Genomic DNA, 6,730 nt, shown 5'->3' on the forward strand with positions numbered 1-6,730 from the left:
CCCTCAAGATTTAACTGTTTCCTTACTGGTGAGCAATGAAAACCTAATCTACTATTCATCTATAAAGGCAGAAAAAAAAAGCCCTGGTAGAAACCTGATTTATTAAAAACATTTTAGAAAAATGAATATAATTAATATGATTTAAATAAATACTGGGGCTTCCCAGGTGGCTCCGTGGTAAAGAACCCACCTGCCAAGCCAAACAGGAGTCATGGGTTTGATTCCCTAGTTGGGAAGATCCCATGGAAAAGGAAATGGCAACCCACTCCAGTATTCTGGCCTGGGAAATCCCATGGACAAAAGAGCCTAGCGGGCTACAGTCCAAGGGTTCACAAAGAGTCAGACACGACTTAGTGACTTAACAACAACAATGGCAACAAATAAATACTACCATAATTCAAATGGGGAAATTATTTTTCCTAGAACAAAAACCACTAGTACCAGTGTCAGTGATTTTGAGTGCTCTTGTTTTCTTTAATGCAAGGCTCAAGAGGAGTTCTGTTTATGCGAGGCCTACCACCAGCTTTATATCGGGCAGCTGCTGTGTAGGATTGTACAATGGGGTGATTAAGAAAATGGGCTTTAGAGTCAAGTGGTCCTGGTTTTCTCTGCCAACTTTGCTGTTTTCCAGGTGGAGTCATCTTAATCCTTAAGCCTCTGTTTCCTCATCTCTGAAATGGGGATAGAAATATCTACCTCAAAAGATTGTTGCAAAAAGATTAAATAAATGTTCTGCCAAGGAAAATATTTCACAGCGGTCTTAAAAGCTGTGATGGTAGCCTCCCCCATTCCTACCCGAAAGTTGCACAGTCAAAGAAGAATAAACCAAAGGGTTCAGAACAGTTGTAAAAGCTGGCTTAATTTTTTAAGATAAACTTTATTTTTTAGAGCAGTTTTAGGTTTGCAGCAAAATTGTATGAAAAGTAGAGTTTCCCATATACCTGGTGCCCCTGCTCATTCATAGCCTCTCGTTATCAGTACCTCCCACCAGAGGTACATTTGTTAAAATAGGTGAACCTGCATTGACACATTGTGCTGTGTTTAGTCGCTCAGTTGTGACCGACTATTTGCAACCCCATGGACTGCAGCCCGCCAGGGTCCTTTTTCCATGGGGTTTCTCCAGGCAAGTGGAGTGGGTTGCCATGCCCTCCTCCATGGGATCTTCCCAACTCAGGGATCGAACCCAGATCTCCCACATTGCAGGTGGATTCTTTACCCATTGAGCCACCAAGGAAGCCCACACTGACACATTATTATCACTCAAAGTTCAGAGTTTACATCAACATTCACTCTTGGTGTTGTACATTCAGGGGGTTTGGACAAATGTATAATGGCTGCTGCTGCTGCTGCTAAGTTGCTTCAGTCATGTCCGACTCTGTGTGACCCCATAGATGGCAGCCCATGTATCTATTATTATAGCATCATGCAGAATAATTTCACTGCCCTAAAAGTTCTCTGCTCTCCACTTACTCATTGCTCCCTTTCCTCAACCCCTGAAACCACTAATATTTTTTACTGTTTCCATACTTTTGCAGATTTCATGATGTCGTATAGTTTTCACATTGGCTTCTTTCACTTAGTAACATGCATTTAAGTTTCCTCCATGTCTTTTTATGACTTGATAGCTCATTTCTTTTTAGCTCTGAATAATATTTCATTGCCTGGATATCCACAGTTCATCTGTTTTCCTATCAAAAGACACCTTGGTTGCTTTCAGATTTTGACAGTTATGAATAAAGCTGCTATAAACATCCATGTGCAGATTTCTGTGTGGATGTAAGTTTTCAAGTCCTTTGGGTAAATACCAAGGAGCACTGTTAGTGAATCATATGGTAAGAGTAGGTTTAGTTTTGTAAGAAACCTCCAAACTGTCTTTATGATTTTGTATACCCACTAGCAATGAATGAGCGGAGAAGGCAATGGCACCCCACTCCAGTACTCTTGCCTGGAAAACCCCATGGACAGAGGAGCCTGGTAGCCTGCAGTCCAGTGGGGTCGCACAGAGTCGGACATGACTGAAGTGACTTAGCAGCAGTAGCAGCAGCAATGAATGAGAGTTCATGTTGCTTACATCCTCACCAGCAGTTGGTGTTGTCAACATTCTGGATCTTGGCCATGCTGATAGGTGTGTAGTATCTCATTGTTTTAATTTTGCACTTGCCTAATGACATGATGTGAACATCTCTTCATTTGCTTGTAATCTGTACGTCTTCTTTACTGAGGTGTCTACTAAGGTGTTTGGCCTATTTTTTAAACAGGTTATTTGTCTTCTCACTGTTGCGTCTTAAGAGTTCTTTGTATATTTTGGATAACAGTTCTTTATCAGATGTGTTCTTTGCAAGTATTTTCTCCCATCATATGGCTTTTCTTTTCATTCTCCTGTCTGTTTTTTTGGTGGGCATAAGTCTTTAATTTTGGTGAAGTTCAGCTTATCAATTATATTTTTCATGGATCATGCCTTTAGTGTTGTATCTAAAAACCCATTGCCATACCCAAGGTCATCTAGGTTTTTTTCTGATATAAAACTTCTAGGAGTTTCATAATTTTGTGGTTTATTCTTTGTTCAGTGAGCCACTTTATTCATAAGCCTAGATTCCTGTTTTTGCTTGTGGATGTCCAGTTGTTCCAGAACCCTTTGTTGAAAAGACTGTTTTTTTCTCTATTGTGTTGCCCTTGCTCCTCTGTCAAAGATCAGTTAGCTCTACTTATGTGGATCTATCCTGAGTTCTCTGTTCGGTTCCATTGATCTATTTGTATATTCTTTCACCAGTACCACACTCCCTTGATTACTGTAGCTGACTTAATTTTAAAACAATTCATTAAAAACAGTTACCTCAAGAAAAATATATACCACTTATTTAAGCCCATTTCCTAACCATAAAATTTTTTATTTATTTGTGTTCTAATTTTTATCCAGGTGTACCTACATTAATAATTATGATAAGAATGTATTTAAATTGTGTATTATCTTTTTGATGTAATGTTATTTCATATATACTATGAAATGTATATTTCCACCTTTATAATTTTTAATACTTGCCTGAAATTCCATTAGGTAAATATAATGCAGTCTATCAGACCGTTCAGTGTTGTTGGTCATTCAGTCAGGTTCTGTGTGGCTTAGATGATAGAATGTAGTGATTAGAGGTAGATAGATTTGGATTTGAGTCCGAGTTCTGCCACTTACTAGCTGAAGGGCCTTTTTGAGCTTCAGTCCTTATCTCTGAAACAAGGGTGATACCTGCCTTATTGGGAGGATGGATGGATATGAAGTGTCTGTTATAGAGAGTGTACTCAATAAATCTGTCTAATATGATGGTGCCATACATTTATTTGTAAAAGTGAAGATGTTCATTTTTTGAAAAACTTTAGGATGCATTTTCAGGATTGACTTTTTAAAAACCGAGCAAGTAGCTCAGTTGTTTGGCTGATTTTCATCATTTGAAATGTTGGTCCATTCTTTAAAAAAGTGTCATCATCTCTTCTGGTTACTCCCACAGTGATTTTTTTATCTCTGTCTGCAAAAGAGCATTGGGTTATTTCCCTAACCTATTCATGGTGTCGTATAATGATTATGGCACTTGAAATTCCAGCATCAGTGACAGCGCTCATCTAATTGACATAGTGGATATCTCCACAATAAATATAAAATAATAAATGCAACACAGACCGGGGGTGAGTTTAGGTAAGTGCTTTAGCCTTTGCATTCTGCTAACACCAGAAAACAGGCAGTTGGTTGCTGAGTGGGTTCGTTGTCCCCAGCCTATCAACATCCTAGCACAGAAGCTAAATGTGAAGTCATGAACAATATTTATCCAGCATCCACTGTGTACCTCCACTGTGGAAGATTAGGAAAAAAAATATCACAGACACAGGTTTTGCCTTAAGGAGCTTGCATGATAGTAGGAAGTAGTCACCCTTAAAAATTCACCAAGAAATCACAATTATAGGGGCAGAGTCAAATTCATACTGAGATATGTGTATTTCTTCTACCTTAAATCCAAAGACAGCGGGCAATTAAAGAATACAAGTCAGTGTCATTACAGAGTAAAATAATCTTTATTCCACAGAGGAGATAAAAGATTTAGTAATGGGGTATTCTGTCATAGTAACTGAATAAAAAGGAAACATAGTTGGAGAAAAATAGAGCGTCAGAGATGGAAGACAACTTCAAATCCTGTCCCTTTATATCTACATTCACACTACTTAAGGCTAGAAAAGTTAAATAACTTGAAAGGGTAACACAGCTACAGGAGTGTGTGTACATGGTGAGCTGAGGCGGGCAGAGGAGGAGCACAGTCTTGTGAACTCTTGACAGTGTTTCCCAAGAAATGTAGTGACCTGTCAAGCATTTCCATCCCCTTTTATAAATGAAGAAACAACTGAAATGACATTGCCCAACGGGTTAGCAAGTGTTTGAAATAAGGTCGATGGCAGCTTTTCACAGCATTCAAACAGGCATAGACAATTTTTACTTTTTGAAATAAGTGGCTGATTTTTTTTCAGGAAATAATATAAATAGTATGGGAAAGGTAGGTGTCTGACTTGTTGAATGAATCCCACGATAGAAGGCACAACTGAAACTAGCAAGGAGGAGAAAAGAGGAAGGAAAGGGAAACGTAGACGGAAGCAATCTACAGTTAGTATGATGGATTATCAAGAGAAGAACATGACAAGTGAGTTGTCATTTTTTATTTAAAGTGATGAATTAAATGCAGCCACCTGACCAGAACATTCTCTGATTTTTAAGGAGGATTCCTAATTGTAGAATAAAATGGAGCAACATTTGAGAGGTGATTTACAGTGTTGTTTCAGAAAGAAAATGCACTTAAAATTTTTATTCTTAGAGAAGGAGGGAATATGTGTTTCTTAATTTCTGCCTTTGTGTATAGAAACCATGCTGGCAAAAAGAAATTGGTTTTTACGTAGGTGTGTGTGTGTGTGTTATGTTGTGTACACAAAGCAAAATTGCAAATAAAATGCTGAGGGAAATTGGAAGTTAGGGAATCACTGTGTTACTCCTTAAGGCCCATTTGTTATTCTACGGTCATAGGAATTTAGAATCAAAAATAGCTGAGAAATACAGCTTTAAAATCTTATTTCTTTTTAAGAGAATGTCAAATGAAAAGGTCGATATTATTTGCACCATCTGGCATTTTGAAACACTTTGTGAAATGAATTCCTAAAAACAGAGTTGATTTAGTCTGGTGGGTCTACACCTGCTCCTAACTAGCCGTGCAGGTGTTGCTTTAAAGCAGGCTTTCTGGTTTTGTGGAAGTGGTGTGTGCTGTGCACATGGCCCACAGGCTGGGAAGCCAGACAAAGAGATGACTTTAATTGAGAGTGGATGCTTTTGTGCCACAGTTGTCATGCAATACAGATAAAATGAGCAAAAATGGGACATCGTGTCCCATGGGAAGGCGGCATTACAATTGAGCTAATAACTCTTTTATGATTGAAACCTTATTGCGTGATTATAGAGCTCTAAAGTTGACTTAGAAACTCTACTGCCTGTTTGGATCCACAGGTTTATCAGGGGCCTTGAAAAAATGTTCACTGAAATACTCACTATTATTGTCTGTAACTCATTGAGGTAGATGATCACGTTTCTGAGGCCAGGAGATCAGTTTTGAGTAAGATTGAAATGTGCGTATTGTACATTTGTCTTGATAAATGTACTAGTCTAGAGGTCATGCATTGGAGAAGGAAATGGCACTCCAGTGTTCTTGCCTGGAGAATCCCAGGGATGGCGGAGCCTGGTGGGCTGCCGTCTGTGGGGTCACACAGAGTCAGACATGACTGAAGTGACTTAGCAGCAGCAGCAGAGGTCAGTTAATATGTTTGTAGTTTTGTTAGGAGGTGAAGGTAGGTGATTGACTAAAATTTTTCAAAAAAGAAAATTAAGAAACAAAAATGATAGTGGAAAAGTAATTTTTCTGCTTTCAAAAACAATGAATTTTCTAAAATTTGTCTTATGGGTACATCTTTCAGCTTCTATGTCCACAGGTAATTTGCTTTTTTAAAAAAAATAAGGAGTAATCAAGGAGAGGGAAGTTCTGAATGCTTAACTGTTTGCATTTTTGTTTAATGGAATTAATAACTGTGTAATTGAAAACAGTCTAATAATTGACCCGCCTCAGTGAGTCAATGTAGACATTTCTGGATTGACTTGAGCAGCTTGGAGGAAAAGTATGTTTTGGGGAAATAAAATTGATTTTATACAATCTGTTGATGAACAAGTCTTAATAAATGATAGGCTCAAGAAACCCCATTACAGTAACTTGGATGGATGATCAGGAAAGGGAAGCAAATTTTTCAAGAGGAAACTTTCTGCTTAAACATGTAATTTTATAGATTAGTATTATTCCCACTCTCTAGAGCTTATTGCAGGAGGAAAACCATCAACACGCCTGAGTTCCAACATTCTTGGTAAACTTTTACTGGGTGTCTTCTCTTTCTCTTTTCCTTAAGATGAGATTTTTGTCAAGGAAAAAGTGTAACAAAGATGTGCCAACTTCTGAGACCTCTGCACAGATGACAATATGCAGCTTTTCTTTTCTAAAGCTTTGTTGTTTAGTTATTAAGCCGTGTCTGACTCTTTTGTGACCCCATGGACGTAGCCTGCCAGGCTTCTCTGTCCATGGAATTTTCCAGGCAAGAATACTGGAGTGGGTTGCCATTTCCTTCTCCAGGGGATCTTCCCAGCCCATGGATCAAACCTGGTTCTCCT

At 38.5% G+C, this 6,730-nt stretch overlaps 1 protein-coding gene across 5 annotated transcripts in view; it reads left to right on the plus strand.

Annotated features, from left to right (window-relative positions):
• The window catches only part of LOC104982479 (chromosome unknown open reading frame, human C11orf74), a 66,200-nt gene that overhangs the window by 5,204 nt on the left and 54,266 nt on the right, over positions 1–6,730 (plus strand). The window lies entirely within an intron of this gene.

The sequence above is a fragment of the Bison bison genome, unplaced genomic scaffold (assembly GCF_000754665.1).
Source record: "Bison bison bison isolate TAMUID 2011002044 unplaced genomic scaffold, Bison_UMD1.0 scf7180017864531, whole genome shotgun sequence".
NCBI lineage: Eukaryota > Metazoa > Chordata > Mammalia > Artiodactyla > Bovidae > Bison > Bison bison.